Here is a 19,349-nt window from a genome sequence, read left to right as displayed (position 1 = left end):
AAAGCCCTTGACAACATATTTTTTGAATTATACATTAACTCCCATGTTTTTCTGTTTTTCTGCTTCCAATTCAAGGTGATCATCACAGAGATAGGCAGGGCCCAATTCAAGGTGCAGGTATTGACCTATAAAGCCCTATACAGCTCGGGCTTTGCCTATCTCTGTGATCGCATCTCCCCCTATGAACCGGTGCGGGTGTTAAGATCTGCTGGGGAGGCCCTCCTCTTGCTCCCACCACCATCTCAAGTGCGACTGGTGGGGACGAGGGAGTGGACCTTGTCAGTAGTGGCCCCCGGGCTTTGGAACGCCCTCCCCAGAGAGATAAGGCAAGTCCCTACATTGCCCTCTTTCTGCAAGGAACTGAAAACCTGGTGGTTCCTGCAGGTTTTTGGGCAAAATTTGTTTGGGTGTTTAACATGCTGACCCTGCTCTGAACACTATTCACCCCCAAACCCTATGATGCGCTGATGTACAAGGCTTTCTCTATCCCTTATAATTGACTATGTCTACCTTGCAGCCCTGATTACTGGTATTTCACTCCTTGATGGAATATACTGATTGGAACTATAACTGTGTTTATTTTAATTGAACTTTTTTTTTTACTGTTGTCTTATGATTTGTTTGTTATGTTCATGCTGCTATATGATATTTTGATTATTGACTGTTTTTTTGCACACATGTTGGAAACCGCCCTGAGTCCTCTCGAGGATGATGATGATGATTATTATTATTATTATTATTATTTTATTGTATGACACAGCAAACAAGACAGATATGCTGGATTTCGTATCACAAAATCACAAGTCGAACACTTCCCAAGTGTCTAGGACTGTGTGATGTATTTTTGGATGATGGATGCAGATCCCAGTAGGGTGGCCTTTTGTAGTTGGCAGATCGTAATTTTGTCAATACAGTAGAGTCTCACTTATCCAACATAAACGGGCCAGCAGAACGTTGGATAAGCGAATATGTTGGATAATAAGGAGGGATTAAGGAAAAGCCTATTACACATCAAATTAAGTTATGATTTTACAAATTAAGCACTAAAACACAATGTTTAACACAAATTTGACAGAAAACATAGTTCAATACGCAGTAATGCTATGTAGTAATTACTGTATTTACGAATTTAGCACCAAAATATCATGATATATTGAAAACATTGACTACAAAAATGCGTTGGATAATCCAGAACGTTGGATAAGCGAGTGTTGGATAAGTGAGACTCTACTGTATCTATTGTTTCCAAATGCCGGCTGAGATCTTTTGGCACGGCACCCAATGTGCCAATCACCACGGGGACCACCTGTACTGGTTTCTGCCAGAGTCTTTGAAGTTCAGTCTTGAGGTCCTGATAGCGGCTGAGTTTTTCCTGTTGTTGTTGTTGTTGTTGTTGTTGTTGTTGTTGTTGTTGTTATTATTATTATTATTATTATTATTATTATTATTATTATTATGTTAAGATCTACAGCTGATTACCAGCCCTCCACTAGAGTAGACTTATTGCATCAATGGGTGAATATATAAGCACTGACCGTCCAAGCTTCCAACACACAAAATGTTGGGAATAACCACTGGTCCTTGAGAAGTGATTATGATGTCTACTATTTAATCATTTCAAAATGCAGAAAGTGCCTTAGATATGCTTGAAAAATACACCACATGCTATGCATATATTCGCATTTCTTCACATATACTGGAGTAGTCTTCAAATAACAAGCAAGGCTTACAATGGTATTTGACTGCACGAGGTACTTCTAGCTGACCTGTAATTTACTTTACAGCGGTGTTTATAATCTCACTCAATATAACCCACTTGTGGGCAAATCTTTTCACAAGATTAGGCAGTAGATGCCAAAATTAGGTTTCCAAACATATGCCTAATGTACGTGCGGGTGCAGCGGAGGGAGGGAAATATGAAGTGGATGGGTTTTGAAAGAAAAACGCTGAAGTCCCTATCAACCGATCTTCATTGTTCTTGTTTTCCTCCTCACTTCAAAGAAGAAGAAGAAAAGCTTTATAAAAGGATTTTTCATTGTACAATGTGTTGAATAAATGACTTTGGGAAATGACAGGCAGGCAGCCTAACAGGTACGTCTATTGCACTGAGGGTTTTTCTCCCCTTTCTAGCTTCGGGTTTCTCTATTATTATATATTTAGTCTGACAATCTGAATTGGGTGAATTAAAAAGGGAAGAGGAGGAGGAAGAGGAAGAGGAGGAGGATATTTTTTCTGGGATGTTTAACAGTTTGGGTGCTTTTAAAATCCCTTTAAAATAATATTTAACATTTCATCCATCTACCAATGCTAAGAATTTCTATGAAGCAGGTTGCAATGTTTAGCATGGGGTGTTTTGGGGATATCCGCAGACAAGCATCTAAACCTTCTACAAAGAGAAAAACTCAACTGGACCTGCAAATTCCTCAATTTTTGTTTGTGAGCTGAGGATGGGGAGGGAGGATTGGGGTGGGGAATGTGTGTTGGGAAGGAGATTGCAAAATGGTGTATTATGTTATATATATACACACACACACACTTCATTACAAACTAGAAGCTTTGAATGTGTTTAATTCTGTTTTAATTCTTTAATATTTGTATATTGCAAATTCTGTGCTAATGCTTTTATGTCAAGCCGCTTTGAGTCCCCTTTGGGGAGATAAAGCGGGGCATAAATAAATATAATAACAATCACAATAATAATAATTTTTAAAAAGCCACATACAGCACATAATACCACCAGCCTCAGGTCTGCTAACAATGCAGGGCTCCCTTGCTTGGCTAGTTTATGTATTAGGTCAGTAGAAATAGCACTGTTATCTTATAATGAGGATACAATGTACAGTTTTTGTAATTGCATTTTAGCTTTCCCATCAACTAGATATTCTGGATCAGAAGGGCAGCTAGTATAATCATAATGTCAATGAGAAAGGCTGTTACGGCGGAGAGTAAGGATTACATGAGGAAAGGAGGGGGAGAACGGCTCTGAAACTGGTAATTATTACCAGTCCACTAATAGCAAATGATGCATTACAGTTTCACTATATAATCTGTATTTCATTCAGCTTCTTGCCGAGGCAGTAGATTATATTACTGCGCTCACAGTGCCAAAATTCCTAACCTACAGTCATCAGTAAAAGGGTTGCGGCCCATAATTTGGCAAATGACATTCTTCGCAACATCTTCAGCTGTTGTAAAGGCTAGAATCAATTTGCTACGTAGCATGCATGAATAATAAATAAATATGTTTTAAAAAGGTATCATTGATTTCCACAATACGTAATATTTTCATTATCTGGTGCGATGAAAATCAAGCTTCTATTTTGGCCACTTCTGTTTCTGGCAAATCAGGGATAAGAGGGGCGGGAAGGCAGGAGAAGAGGACAACAGCCAAAGTGAAAAAAATGAGTGAGTGAGGAAGGAAGGAAGGGAAGGGAAGGGAAGGGAAGGGAAGGGAAGGGAAGGGAAGGAAAGAAAGAAGGAAGTTGTCAAAGGAGGAACAGAAAGGAGGAAGCCGTGAAAATGACAAAATCTGGCTACCAGTATTTAAAAAAACTCTAAAACCAGGACAGTAAATAAAAAACAACATTCAAAAATCAGGAGAATTCCAGGCATGAAACAATCAGAGCCAGTTAACACCTCCCAACAAAAGACCTCCCATGCAGGAAGCAACCACGCTTTGAACCTGCAAGGCTATTCAATGGTAATCAAGCTGGCCAATTGCAACATTCACACTTGCCTCGATCAGACAAGAGTTCTTTCTCCCACCCTGGACATTCCACAGATATATAAACCTCCCTGGCCTAGTTTCCAACAGACCTCACAACCTCTGAGGATGCCTGCCATAGATGTGGGTGAAACATCAGGAGGGAGTGCTTCTGGAACATAGCCATACAGCCCGGAAAACTCACAGTAACCCCCCCCCCCCCAAAAGTGTCAAACCAAGCATGAGTGGTTTACTTCCAGCTTTGAAGAAACACAATTTCTAATTTAATTATTAGTAGTAGAATGGTATATGAATTCTCCCCTTCACAGTCACCTTTTCCCAACTGCTTTACCCAAAAGAGATATGCAATGAAACTGTGCAGCCTAGGAAATCACCAACCCCTATCAAGTGGCATCACCATAAAGCATCGTACCCCAGCAAGGCACATTCCCAGCATATCAGGCTACAACATCCATCATCATGCTTAACCACTTTGCTGCCTGTGGATGATGAGACTTGTAGTCTGACTTTGCCAAATTGGTACAATGCAATGGAAGCTGTATTTCCACCCTGCTCAGACACATGCACATCACTTTTTGTACAGAAAAGAGGGTATGCCATTCTGTAATGTTATTGGTCTGTGGGAAAAGATATTTCATCCAAACATTAGGAAGAACTTCCTAATGGTTAGAAACGTTTGACCATGTAATATGCAGCCTTGGGTTTGGTGGAGTCTCATTTTCTGGAAGTCTTTAAATAGAGGCTGGATGGCCATTTACCCTGAGTGCTTTGATGGCATCTTCCTTCATGGTGGGAGGTTGGACTAGATGTAGTATCTTCCAACTATGTTTCTATTATTCTAATTTCCTTTAGTCCTAACTAGCACAGCTAATGATGTGGAATGATTAGAGTTGCAAAATCTGCCTGCCCATTTTGTGTCCTTGCTTTACACTGAATCCTGGAACAAGGTGTGTGGATGTCTCCAAAATCTCTGAATGAAATACTCTGAAATTTGGAGTAGCTCACGGTGGGCAAAATGTCTCACAATTGACTCAAGGGCACCATCTTCAGTGCCATCTTGAGCTTAAGGGGACCACCTTGGGCACAATACCAGCCTGTCTCAACACTATGTTAACTGTTGAAGAGCCCTATCCCTATAAAAAACTAGACACAGAGCTCATCCCCACTCTCAGGAACTGTCCTCTTGTCCAACATAGAACGGGAAGAACGGGAGGCTAGGAAGACATCATACCAACCTGAGAACCAGGAAAATGGTTCCAACTTGTCTCCTGTGCCATAGCAACATGCTATGCTAATTTTACACACACACACACACATATATATAAACAATACTTTATAAATATATAATATATTCTATATACTTATAATATTGATAATATTATAATATTGATAATACAATATTATACTATTAATAATATAATATAATAATATTAATTATATATTATATATTAAATGTAATATTACTAATAATATTACCATATAATCATATAGTAAAATATAGTAATTTAATGTTTATATTGTGCTATGCTAATAATATATTGTAGGGACCCTGGTGGTACAGTGTGTTAAAGCACTGCGCTGCTGAGCTTGTGGACCAAAAGGTCCCAGGTTCAAATCCCAGGAGCGGAATGAGTGCCCGCTGTTAGCTCCAGCTCCTGCCAACCTAGCAGTTCGAAAACATGCAAATGTGAGTAGATCAATAGGTACTGCTCTGGCGCTCCATGCAGTCATGCCGGCCACATGACCTTGGAGGTGTCTATGGACAACGCCGGCTCTTCGGCTTAGAAATGGAGATGAGCCCCAATCCCCAGAGTCAGTCACGACTGGACTTAACGTCAGGGGAAACCTTTACTTTTACCTTTAATAATATATTGTATGTACATTTGATTTGTAAGCCGCTCTGAGTCCCCTCCGGGATGAGAAAAGCGGGATATAAATGTGGTAAATAAATAAATAATAAATAACATAGCAACACTGTGTGTGTGTACATAAACTCTTTGGAGATCTTTAAGTAGAGGTTGCATGGCCATCTCTCAGAAGTGCTTCGGCTGTGTATTCCTGCATGGCAGACATGGACTTGGACTAGTGAAGTCAGTCCCTTCCAACTCTTATGATTCCAGGTCCAAAACAGGAATTTCCAAATTCTGAACTATTAAGTACCACTTGCACCCCTATTCCTTAACCATGATGGTTGCTCCAGATAACCAAATGTGATTTTGGCCCAACTTGGACATCCACTTGAAACCTAATCCCTGTCGCAAGGCCTGACAATATAAGTATAAACCAAGAAGAACCACCCCAGGAAGCTGTATAGGGTCTAAAATCTTGAGACACAAACACACCCCAAACTGAGACAGGACTTGAATATATGTACTCCTCCTACTCCAGAGTTTTCCTATGTGCACCCAACAGCCAGGCATAATATTAAGTATTAATGGATTATACAAGTTCAAGAGGACCATGCACATTATGGGGCATTATATGTCTCCCCTTCCAACCCTCGCTCTTCTCCTCACTGCCTTTATCTGCTCGCAACCATCTGGGCTTCCAAGTTGCAGGCCCACACAAAGGCTGTTCCGAGACAGGATTTGGGGGAAGCGTATAGGTGGCAAGCAACCGCCTGTGTTCTCCCTCCTGCTGCTTGTGAGTCAGTCACAAGCTCAAAAGCAACAAGAGATCTGAAAAACTAAGCTAAGCACACGTTGACAACAGGTAGGGCTCCATGCAATCCATAAAAGTTCAGACAATACGATAATAACACAGAATTCAGTCGTTTGCGAACCCGAGTTTTCATTAAAAAATAAAAACAGGTTCCTAGTCCCCAAGACAGGGAATATTTTTGGGATATGCAACATATTTTCTTTAAATAAACGAAGTTTATTTCCATTTCCTTTCATAGATATGCAGCTCACTCTCTGCCTCCAAGTTTATACATTTTAGAAAGGATGTTTTCAAGCATATGCTAGTTTTGCATATACTTTATACTGAGCAGGATAGTTCAAAAATCAACAATGATGTTTCCATAATACAGGTGAGCTTGAAGTACATTTCTTTTAATCATGTCAGAAGTGACTAGAGAACATACTTAAAGTCACTTCTGGTGTAAGAGAATTGGCCGTCTACAGAGACGTTACCCAGGGGACGCCTGGATGTGATAGCTGGGAGGCTTCTCCCATGTTCCCACAAGCTGGGCCCGGGCTGTGGCGCAGGCGGGAGAGCAAGCCAGTGCAATTAACTGCAATGAATCACTCTGACCAGGAGGTCATGAGTTTGAGCCCCACTCGGAGCCTATGTTTGTTTGTCTTTGTTCTATGTTAAAAGGCATTGAATGTTTGCCTATATGTGTAATGTGATCCGACCTGAGTCCCCTTCGGGGTAGGAAGGGCGGAATATAAATGCTGTAAATAAATAAATAAATAAATAAAATAATAAGCTGGAGCTGACAGACGGAAGCTCACCTCTTCTTGCAGATTTGAACTGGTAACCTTCAGGTCAGCAGGTCAGCCGGCACAAGGGTTTAACCCATTGCGCTATTGCGGATCAATAGCTTGAAGTGTTAGCCAGTGCTAAAGTGGCACAGATCATGACTGCAAGCAGTCGCAAAAACTACAAAATCGTCTGCATTATTTTAGTATCAGAGCTTGGGACATTTTAAAAACATCCCCAGCTTTAGTATGAATATGCACACTGCCATTCTGCTCAAACACATTAATTCCTATGGTTTCTAGTCCACAAGGTTTTGGGCAAAGAGGACAGAGAACACATGGGAGAAATCCATAGGGGAACTGAGCCACTGTTGCAGAAATACTACAACCTGGACCTCATTGAAGTTCTTGATATCTCCTGCCAAGGAGAGAAATGGGATGGAGAGGTAGAAGGCATTTATTTGCATGCATTTGTGGAAAGTACTTGCTTAGCATAACACACATTACGACTTTCATATCACCAGGACCTATTTCATTTAAGCATGTCTGACAAAATATGCTCTCTTTAGGCATTTTCTAGGTCCTCCGGCATAATTATGTGGTGTTCTTGGGCCAGGTATCTTTCATTTCAACAGGGTTTGCTATTATCTGCAGCTTTGCGTACCTACACAAAATCTGGAACATATCTCTGCAGATATTGTATAGACAGAAAAACTCTTGGTGGTTGTTTGTTTTCCCCTTCTTCAGTGCCTTATCTGAATTAATTTGGTTCATACTTTAAAATGTGTAGTGCTGCTGCTATTGTTAGGAGGGTATGTGCAGTCCTGGCAACATCTCAGCCAATGATCCCCATGCCATGGAGCAGATTCTCCCGCCACATGAAAATAAAGCAATGGATTACGGCTAAGTGGGAGTTGGAGCAGACCCAGGCCAAGCGTGGCCGAGGAGGGCCCTGTTTAGCACATTATACTAATCCTGCCAATCTGGAGCCCTGCATTGCCAAGACTCAAAAGCCGGCCCTCCGTGCGATCCAAGGGCGGAACTTTCTCCAATCTGCCTCAAAATGTCTCAACAAGAGAGAGATCGGGGATTATTTTGGGACCTCTGAAGTCTTGTTTCACATTTCAGCATCAAGGGGAGGGGGGGAACCCAAATTGTTGTTTCTGTTCGGTGCCTACAAGTCAATTCTGACTTATGGCAACCTGGCAAGGGTTCTTCAGAAGAGGATTGACAATGCCTTCCTCTGAGGCCAAGAGAGAGTGATTTGCCCAAAGCCAGCCAGGAGATCACAGCTGAGATTGTATTCAAACCGTGGTTTCACAGAGCCCTACTCCAATGCTCTCAGGAACCCTAAAATCAGGCTTTAACTGGAGTGAGGGAGGCACTCAATAACCTGATGCTCCTAGATACATTTAAAGCCATTGCCCTGACCATCAACAACCTCTTAAAGGTGATTATCAGCCCTTGGTCCTCTAAATATTTTAGACTTAAACTCTCAGAAGCCCTAAAAACCTGGACAATTTAAGGAGCCAATGCCCAAAACACCTGGAAAAAAACAAAGACTGAAAACTGCTGTTATTTCATGACAGTCCATCCTATTTATTTATTTATTTATTTATTTACTGTATTTATATATACCATTTATATATATATTCCTTAATATATATATTAAGGAAAAGCCTATTAAACATCAAATTAGGTTATGATTTTACACATTAAGCACCAAAACATCATGTTATACAACAAATTTGACAGAAAAAGTAGTTCAATATGCAGTAATGTTACGTTGTAATTTCTGTATTTACGAATTTAGCACCAAAATATCATGATACATTGAAAACATTGACCACAAAAAATGGCTTGGATAATCCAGCAGCTTGGATAAGCGAGGCTTGGATAAGTGAGACTCTACTGTATTTCCTATTTATTTCTTACACTGGATTACTTTACTGTTCAAAAGCTTGGTCCTACAACCATGTCTTTGTTTTCTTTCTGAAGGCCAAGAGGGGGGAGGGCAGTGATCTAATCTCACTGGGGAGAGAGTTCCACAGCCAAGGGGCCACCACTGAGAAGGCCCTGTCTCTTGTCCCTATTAACCGTACTTGTGAAGCAGGTGGGACCGAGAGCAGGGCCTCCCCAGAAGATCTTAACCTCCGAGATGGTTCACAGAGGGAGATATGTTCGGATCCTATCCTTCTAAGCCAGTACTGTCTTGTTCTGACTAGCAATAGCTCTCTAGCTTCTCAGTCAGAATCATATAATCATAGAATCCTAGCATTGGAAGAGACCTCATGGGCCATCCAGTCCAACCCCCTATGAAGAAGAAGGAAAATCACATTCGAATCACCCCTGACAGATGGCCATCCAGGCTGTTTAAAAGCCTCCGAAGAAGGAGTCTCCACCACACTCCGGGGCAGAGAACAGCTCTCATAATTAAGAAATTCTTCCTGATGTTCTGGTGGAATCTTCTTTTCTGTAGTTTGAATCCATTGTTCTGCATCCTAGTCTCCAGGGCAGCAGAACACAAGCTTGATCCCTCCTCCTTCTATGATTCTTCCCTATGATTTCCCCTCACATATTTATACATGGCCCTCATCATGTTTTCTTCCAGCTTTCTCTTCTGCAGGCTAAACATGCCCAGCTCTTTAAGCCTCTCCTCACAGGGCTTGTTCTCCAGACCCATGATCATTTGAGTCACCCTCCTCTGGACACATTCCAGCTTGTCAACATCTCCCTTCAATTGCAGTGCCCAGAATTGGACACAGGATTCCAGGTGTGGTCTGACCACTTCAAGAGATATAGACACTAGACTCCTATTTATGCATGCCAAAATCCCATTGGCTTTTTTTGCTGCTGCATGACATTGTCGGTTCATGCTTAACTTGTTGTCCACGAGGACTCCAAGATCTTTTTCACATGTACTGCTGTCGAGCCAGTCATCCTGCATTCTGTATCTTTGTATTTCATTTTTTCTGCCTAAGTAAAGTATCTTGCATTTGTCCCTGTTGAAGTTCATTATGTTAGTTTTGGCCAATCATCTCTATAATCTGTTAAGATTGTTTTGAATTCTGCTCCTGTCTTCTGGAGTATTGGCTATCCCTCCCAATTTGGTAGAGCCCCGGTGACGAAGTGTGTTAAAGCACTGAGCTGGAGACCGAAAGGTCCCAGGTTCAAACCCCGGGAGCGGCGGGAGCGGCCGCTGTTAGCTCCAGCTCCTGCCAACCTAGCAGTTCGAAAACATGCCAATGTGAGTAGATCAATAGGTACCGCTCCTGCGGGAAGGTAACGGTGCTCCATGCTCTGGAACTCCCCAGGGAGATTAGGTTGGCTCCCTCTCTACCTTCCTTCAGGAAACAACTGAAGACTCGGATGTTTTGGCAGGCCTTTGGAGATACAGTCATTAATTAATCAGTCCCAAAGGGTTTTTAATAATCTATCCCGTTTTTATTACGATTTTACCATTTATGTGTTTTAAATGCAATTTTTTATCCTGTATTTTTGTTGTAATTGATATATTGTATTACTGTTTTATCTTTTTATAGTGTGATTTGTATTATGTTGCCTATGTTTTGTTCTATGTTGTTTGGGCCTCTGTCCCATGTAAGCCGCCCCGAGTCCCCGCGGGGAGATGGTGGCGGGGTATAAATAAATTATTATTATTATTATTATTATTATTATTATTATTATTATTATTATTATGCAGTCATGCCGGCTACATGACCTTGGAGATGTCTATGGACAACGCCGGCTCTTCGGCTTGGAAATGGAGATGAGCACCAACCCCCAGAGTCGGTCACGACTGGACTTAACGTCAGGGGAAACCTTTACCTTTTACCCAATTTGGTGTCATCTGCAAATTTGATGATCATGCCTTTTATCCTTTCATCTAAGTCATTAATAAAGATGTTGAAGAGAACATTAGTTTTTTGGAAGTAAGTTTTTCGGTCAACAATTCCTACAATCCCCTGGCAAAGGGTTCTGCTGGCAAAATGATTCTGGATACTGTATTTTTTAAAATAACAACTTCCTCAAACTCTGAAATTCACTCCCTTGCAGCTCTGGAGTTGACCAACGTCCTCCGCATCCGATGCATGCAGCGCAAACACATTGGCAAATTTCTACTTTGGAGCTCCTGCACAGCCCAAGTGTGAAAGTCTGGACTGTAACAAAGTGAACGGGAGCGTGAGCCATCAAGGCAAGGCTATATCTGCGAGAGCTGTCGCACTCTTCCGTCGAGGCTGGATCAACGGGTGAAAGCCACCTGGGCTCTTTCTCTGCCCTGCCAAAGTGCCAGAAGGAGGAGGGGGGAGAGAAAACACGCTGTGTTTGCTCCTAGGAGCCAGGAAGGGAAAAAAACGAGAACATGGAGCAGAGAGTGGGCCAGACAGAAGGGCCCCTGCTGCGCCACCTCCTTCTCGGCCCTGCTGGATACACAGCCCTGCCAACTTCCAACAAGAGGCAAGAGTTTTAGACTTGTCTCCCTTCCTCTCACCACCCCTCCAAAGAAGGAGGGAGGTTTTCGCCTTTGTTCCTTGTCACTCTTGCTTTTACCGAACTCATAAATTTGGAATAACAACAATACTTATACATGAACATACTCGAATAACTATATAACCAACTGCCCAATATCTGTACTCTTATCTATATATATAAAAGGGTAATGAAATTTCGGCCTAGGACAAAACAACAAAACTACACATCCCAGAAACACTAAACTTGGCAGCACAACCCCTCATCCATGCCTCTGCGTTCATACAACAAAAAGCTCCAGCTCCTCCAGAAAACGGCCAGGCTTTGAGACTGCAAGGCTATTCACTACTATTCCACCTGGCCAACAAAGGATTCCCATAAGCCACAGCAACGCGTGGCTGGGCAAAGCTAGTGTTACTCTAAAATGCAAATGTAAACATTAGTTTTCAAATAGGATTTTCTGTTCCCCTTTTGTCGGTTTCTCTATAGCAGGCACGAGCAAACCTTGGCCCTCCAGGTGTTTTGGACTCCGACCCCCACAATTCCTTACAGTCGATAGGCTGTTAGGAATTGTGGGAGTTGAAGTCCAAAACACCTGGAGGGCCAAGGTTTGCCCATCCCTGCTCTATAGTTTACAAAGTTGTTTAACATTAAGAATAAAAATCCCAACAATTTATATCTCCAAACCTGTACATACAGTATTTTCCTCTCTCAGATGTATATTGATATAACAGTTTATATTATTCTAAACAAGTGTCCAGTGATATTTCCTTCAACAAAATTGTTAAGTTGCCCATTTCTATTACTTTCCACACCTTCACTGCCCCAATCTTCTATAGATAGTATTTCTGTCAATGCAATTCTGGCTTCAAAAGCAAAAGCAAACATTGCCAGAATCTGTGCTGCTGACACTCTGGATCTTCAAATTCTTTATTTATCTTTATAAGCTGTCTTGATTTCCACTCATAGTAAGAGAAATAAAAAAAGAAATAATTGCGCTATATGTTCATTTGGATACAATTTCTCCAAACCTGTGAAAACAACTAAAGATATGGTGTCATTCAAGGGAGATTCACATGCCATGTTTTAATAATAAATGCAGTCTTGCTGGATGGAGGATTCTAGAAGTGCAGGAAAGTAAAAAAAAAAACTATAATAAAATAGAATTTATTTAACCAGATAGAATTATACACATAATATGTTTCAAGCTGGGAAAGTAATAATATCAAAGTAACTTTTCTAAGCTCTTGGAGCACTTGTAATCCAATTCTTTGTTTATATGAAGCCAAACCTTTACATACAGCAGTATAAGATGGGATATCTGGAAGAGTCCTAGGAATATTTCACTTTATAACACATTGGGTTAAACCACCAGCTACAAAAGATCTTGTCAACCAGACGGTTGACATTTGAAGCTGCGGGCGGAGTCAGCTCCTGCCGTCAACATAGCTTCTGCCTACTTAGCAGTTCAAAAACAGCTACAAGTAGATAAATAGGTACCGCTTTAGCGGGGAGTTATAAACATGCCGGCGGTTCGATCTGTCAGAGTAATTGCAGCGCAGCAGCAGTTGGATGGAATCAGTGGAACGCAGAACAAAGAGACATCAGAGATGATGGTAAAACTATATACAAGTTTTACTGACTTCAGCAATAATCAAGACAAACAGACTTGAAGACAATGGACACAGGACTTGACTCTCAGCAAACAGCACTTAACTCAGAACAGAGCAGAGAAGATCTGAACTGATGCAATCAGCAATGCACACACACTTGTGTCTGGACACTCCCCAGTTCCACCCACACATCAAGGACATCACAGCTTCTCAGTAATTAACTCTTTCCAGACTATGTTACACTTTGGATGATGCAATCAGTATGCAATACAGGCAAGACACAAATTTCATTTGAACACTACCAATACACACATCCCACATTAACACGATCGACAGACTCCTCAGTGTGGAAGAATGGAAACAACAGTACCTTCCCATGGCCGAGTTGAGCACAGCCTCCAGATGTCAGAAATGAAAGAGGGACGCCTGCCTCTGTTTATATATTGTCTGTCTCTGTCAACTGTATAATGGCATTGAATTTTTGCCATATATGTACCTGTAATCTGCTCCGAGTCCCCTGAGCAGCAGCATCCTAAGAAAACCTGGGATCTGTAGTTTCTCTGCTCTATGTTAAATGCAAGGAAAACTCCCTTCCTAAAAAGCAAAAAGCTTCTACAGCTCTGGATATCAGGGCACACCTGCAAAGGCAAAGTAGGCCATGTTCACACTACAAAATGATATCATTTTTAACCTTCACAGACTGCTTCCTATGAAATTCTATTTTTAGGAGGCACCAGAACCCTCCAGAAAAGAATTCAAAATATTCGACAAAACTACAAGTTCCAGGGCTCCATAGGATAGAGCTATAAAGTTAGGATGTTGGAAGCCGCCCCGAGTCCCTTCGGGGATAGAGGGCGGGTTAAAAATAAACTATTACATATTCCTTACAACCTGCTCTTGGGATTCCCAATGAGGAAATCAGTATTTTGTGAATGCTTGCCATTACTAGCAAAGCCTAGCTGGAAAAAAAGGGGAATTTCAGGCCACTCTCTCACTTCATGCAAAGCAATGTTCTGGAGCCTAAACAAATCAGATCCTGTGTGAACCCAGGTTGTGGGTGCATCTATACCAGTGGTTCTCAACCTTTGCGCCACCAGTTGTTTTGGACTTCAACACCCAGAAATCCCAGCCAGTTTACCAGCTATTAGGAACCGTGGGAGCTAAAGTCCAAAACACCTGGAGGTGTTTTGGGAACCACTGATCTATACTATGAAATAAATGCAATTTGATACCACTTTAAACTGCAATGGCTCAATGTCATAGAGTCTTGAGTGTTGTAGTTTGGCGAGAAACCAATACTCTTTCGCAGAGAAGGCTAAAGACGTTGTAAAACTACAACTGCCATTATTCCATAGCACTAAGCCAGGGGAGTTAAAGTGGTACCAAGCTGCATTAATTCTACAATACAGAGCCAGCCTGTGACACAGAACACTGTGTAATCATGTGCAACACAAAAACATGTACCACCAGACAGTAATGACAGTATTGAAGCCACGACATACAGTGCTAGGCAAAAGAAGTGGTCTGTGGACCAGTGCCAATCCACAAGCTATTAGCTGTCCATTCTCTGAAAGTTTCCAGGAAAGAAGGAAACAGATGTAGTCAATTGGCACAAATATAGTGCCAGTTCCTACAGGTTGCATCAAAAAGCAGAAAATGTACTGCATTATAACATTAGTAACAACCATGTGAACAGCAGCAAAAATGCATTCACACAGCATGAAAAGGCAACTCGGGCCTCATCTACACTGCCATATAACGCAATTTCAAGCTGCATTATGTGGTCAGTGTACTCATATAATGCAGTTAAACTTACTTACATTACAGGAGTTTACAATGAACATATAATGAAGTTTCAAACTGCAATATATGGCAGTGTAAATGGGGTCCTACTCTGAGGCCAGCCCTCCTGAAGTGGGATACCTCCACTAAAAGGGTCCTTCATTGCTACTGACTGCCTTTTCTTTAAAGTACAGCTTTAAAATAGGATTTGAGCACCTTAGCTGTCCATGGCTTCAAAGGCAAGATCTGACATTTTGAATTCTGCTCAGAAATGGACCAGAAATTGGAGCATTTGTTTCAAGGTTTGTAAGGTATATCACATCGTTGAGCATTACACTAATGAGAAAAGTTACTATATGGAAGAACACACAAGCTAGGAGAGGCTGCAGTGGTTTGCTTTTGCCAGCGCTACTGGGATGAGCAAGGATCTGCTCTGTTCTCTCCTAATTGAGTGTAATAATTAGTATTATTATATTGTATTATTAGTAGTATAATATTGTATTCCATTATAATATTATAATCAATATTATATGTATATACAATATATTATATATTTATAAATTTTATATATATATATATATATATATATATATATATATATATATATATAAAAATTAGCATAGCATGTTGCTATGGCACAGAAAACAAGATGGAACTACTGTATCTTCCTGGCTCTCAGGTTGGTATGATGTCTTCCTGGCCCCCCGGTATATAAATAAACGGTATATAAATAAAATTTTACTATTATTATTTCTGTAGCAATAGGAGGAAGCTGAAGATGAAGGGGGAACGTGAAAGGAGCAGAGAAAAACCAGGCTGTTTATAAAAGCAGCGGAATAAGCGGGATAAGAGGAGATTAATTGGAACCATCAATGACAAATCAGTACACTTGGAGATGATGTATTTGAGAGCCAGGATGTCATAACAACAACAACAACAACAACAACAACATAGTTATTTGAGTATTTATTTCAGTGCTAGACACAAGGAGTCCATGGAAACCCACAGGGTGAACTTAGGCAGGTCACACTCTCTCAGCCTCAGAGAAACACAATGATAAACCAAATGAGAGCCGCTGAGAAAAAGGACGAGAAAGGACAAGTTGTTGTTGAAGGCTTTCATGGCCAGAATCACAGGGTGGTTGTGTGTTTTCCAGGCTGCATGACAATGTTCCAGAAGCATTCTCTCCTGATGTTTCACCCACATCTATGGCAGGCATCCTCTGAGGATGCCTGCCATAGATGTGGACAAAAGGTCAGGAGAGAATGCTTCTGAAACATGGCCATACAGCCTGGAAAAAATACAACAAAGGGAAAGTTATCTACACCCCCACTGCAGGTAATTACATAACTCCTGTATTTTCTTCCATGAAGATAAAACTATTGGAACTATTAATTTAGATAATTTTAGACTGGATATATGTATGATGGAGAGAAGGATGGAGCTATGACTAAATAATAGGTGAGTAACAAACTATGGAAAAAAAATAATGACAGTGGGATGAATCACCATCTCCTTTGCAGATACCTGCCTTGACATTATAGAGGCTTGGAAGGCATATATATTGCTACCTAAGGCAATTATGAAGACAAATCACCTCATAACATGAGATCTTTTTCATGAATATACGAAGCAAAGCAAATTTAATTATTATTATGTATCATCTTATTAAACCTTCTATCAGAAGTAAGTGCTTTACAATCCGAAGCACATTCATTTTTCACAACATCATCATTAGCCTCATTATCGTCTCTTATTTTACAAATAAAAGAGTGATGGCAAAATCCTATGCATGTCAACAGGGAAGGAAGTTCAACGCACGTAAGTACATAACAGGTTTGAAAGCTGGGTCTGCGGGACCAATTCACATGAAAACGACTGATCTTCAAACTCAACGGGTCTTCCTTCTGAGTACACATATGAACACAACTCATTGTGAAGGGCACTAGCCAAGCATCGTAAACCCTTTCTCCCAGAAATGAATTATTTTAAAATACAATGGATCCTTGGTATCTGCTGGGTTTAGTTCCAGGATACCAAAATCTGTGGAGCTCAAGTCCCATTACATACAATGGTGTGGTAAAATAGGAGGGCTGTGGTGACACAATGGGTTAAAACGCTGAGCTGCTGAACTTGCTGAAGGTTGGCAGTTCGAATCCACGGGGTGGGTGAGCTCCCACTGTTAGCCCCAGCTTCTGCCGACCTAGCAGTTCGAAAACATGCAAATGTGAGTAGATCAATAGGTACCACTCCGGTGCTCCATGCAGTCATGCCAGCCACATGACTCTGGAGGTGTCTACAGACAATGCTGGCTCTTTGGTTTAGAAATGGAGATGAGCACCATCCCCCAGAGTCGGACACGACTAGACTTAATGTCAAGGGAAAACCTTAACTTTATCTTGAAGTTTGACTGAACAGGGATTTAGCATTTATAGTCTTAGTCTAACATTCAAACCATTAAACCACACTGGCCGCATCTACAGCATTGTGCCACTTTAACTGCTATGGCTCAATGCTATAGAATCCTAGGACTTTTAGTTTGGTGGTATACTACCAGTCTTGGACATTGAAGGCTAAAGACTTTTTAAACAACAACTCCAGAATGGAGGACACCTGGTTCGACAGCAGTACGTGTGAAAAAGACTTGGAAATCCTCGTGGATAAGTTAAACATGAGTCAACAATGTCATGCGGCAGCTAAAAAAGTCAATGGGATTTTTGGCCTGCATAAGTAAGAGTCTAGTGTCTAGATCCAGGGAAGTCATGCTATCCCTCTAACCTGCCTTGGTCAGACCACACCTGGAATCACACTGAGTCCAATTCTGGACAACGTAATTTAAGGGTTATCAAGCTGGAATGTGTCCAGAGGGCAACTAAAATGATCAAGGGTCTGGAGAACAAGCCCTATGAGGAGCAGCTAATGAACTGGGCATGTTTAGCCTGCAGAAGAGAAGGCTGAGAGGAGACATGAAGGCCATGTATAAATATGTGAGGGGAAGTCATAGGGAGGAGGGAGCAAGCTTGTGTTCTGCTGCCCTGGAGACTCGGACACAGAACAATGGCTTCAAACTACAGCAAAGAAGATTCCACCTAAACATTCGGAAGAATTTCTTAACTTTGAGAGCTGTTCAGCAGTGGAACTCTCTGCCCTGGATTGTGCTGGAGGTTCCTTCTTTGGAGGCTTTTAAACAGAGACTGGATGGCCATCTGTCGGGGTGATTTGAATGTCATTTTCCTGCTTCCTGGTAGGGGGTTGGATTGAATGGCCAACAAGGTCTTTTACAACTCTATGATTCTATGATTCCATAGCATTAAGCCATTGTAGTTCAAGTAGTGTCAAACTGCATTCATTCAACAATGTAGATGCACCCAAAGATGTGTTAGTGGTTACTGCCATGCCTCAGGCAACTAATCATCTCAGACCATCTTTAAAAGTTGTGTGAATCTTTCTCTTTTTTTTAATCACTGAAAAAGAAAACAACACCTTGGTCATTCCCACGTCTTAATCCAAACATAGAGGGGGAAAGCCATGTTAATTTCTTGAAGTCAACATACACTTAACGGAATATTTTAAAAACGGATATATCCAAAAGGCATGAAAAGAACCTGCTAAGGCGAATTAGGGTGGCCTCAAACGGAGGTCCCCGAAGGCACGATCACAGCCGTCATGACAGAGCCAGGAAATAAAAGCTGAAGGGAGGCCAGCTGGGAAGAAAACATGAGAGATAGATGCCATTGCTTTGGAATAGATGAGGGAGGAGGGAATTGTTCTAGAGCTAGGCATTTAAGCACTTTGCTCTGCCAAGTCGGTAATGGAATAATATGCTGGCCAGTGTGTGCCAACAGGCTTTGGGAAAGCTTCCCTTGTTTGTGAAAGTAAAAGCAGCGTCCAACGTATTTTAGTATCTGTACACAATTGACATTTATAGGACAACCCAGAGTTCCCACTACTACAACGACGGTCCTTTCCAAAGTTATCTCAGCAGCACGGCAACTGCTGCCCCGTGGCTTCTTCCTACACTGCTTTGGTAACATAAAAAACTTGAATTTGTGGGGTAGAAATTGAGGGGTCTTCTAACCAACCCAGGGTTGTCTTTTCCAGGGAGTGAGGCAAGCCTTTAGTCAGAAGGAAGTGCTCCAATACCCTATTAGAAGAAAAAGCATGCCAAACTTTGGTGCCCAGCAATTATGGGCCTAACTCCCATAAGGAGCAGCATGGGAGTGTTGGAAATGCAACAACGCTGAGCACTGAAAAGTGCTCATTTCTTCCTCCAAAATATAGCCTACAACACCAGTTATTATTTGGTGGTCTCCCATCCAAGTACTTATCAAAGCT

The 19,349-nt window shown here is 41.4% G+C and overlaps 1 protein-coding gene across 5 annotated transcripts in view; it reads right to left on the bottom strand.

Annotated features, from left to right (window-relative positions):
* Window positions 1–19,349, bottom strand: part of bcl11a (BCL11 transcription factor A) — a 229,128-nt gene that overhangs the window by 20,291 nt on the left and 189,488 nt on the right. The window lies entirely within an intron of this gene.

Source organism: Anolis carolinensis, chromosome 1 (genome assembly GCF_035594765.1).
Source record: "Anolis carolinensis isolate JA03-04 chromosome 1, rAnoCar3.1.pri, whole genome shotgun sequence".
Taxonomy (NCBI): domain Eukaryota; kingdom Metazoa; phylum Chordata; class Lepidosauria; order Squamata; family Dactyloidae; genus Anolis; species Anolis carolinensis.
This window is presented reverse-complemented; position numbering and strand designations above follow the sequence as displayed.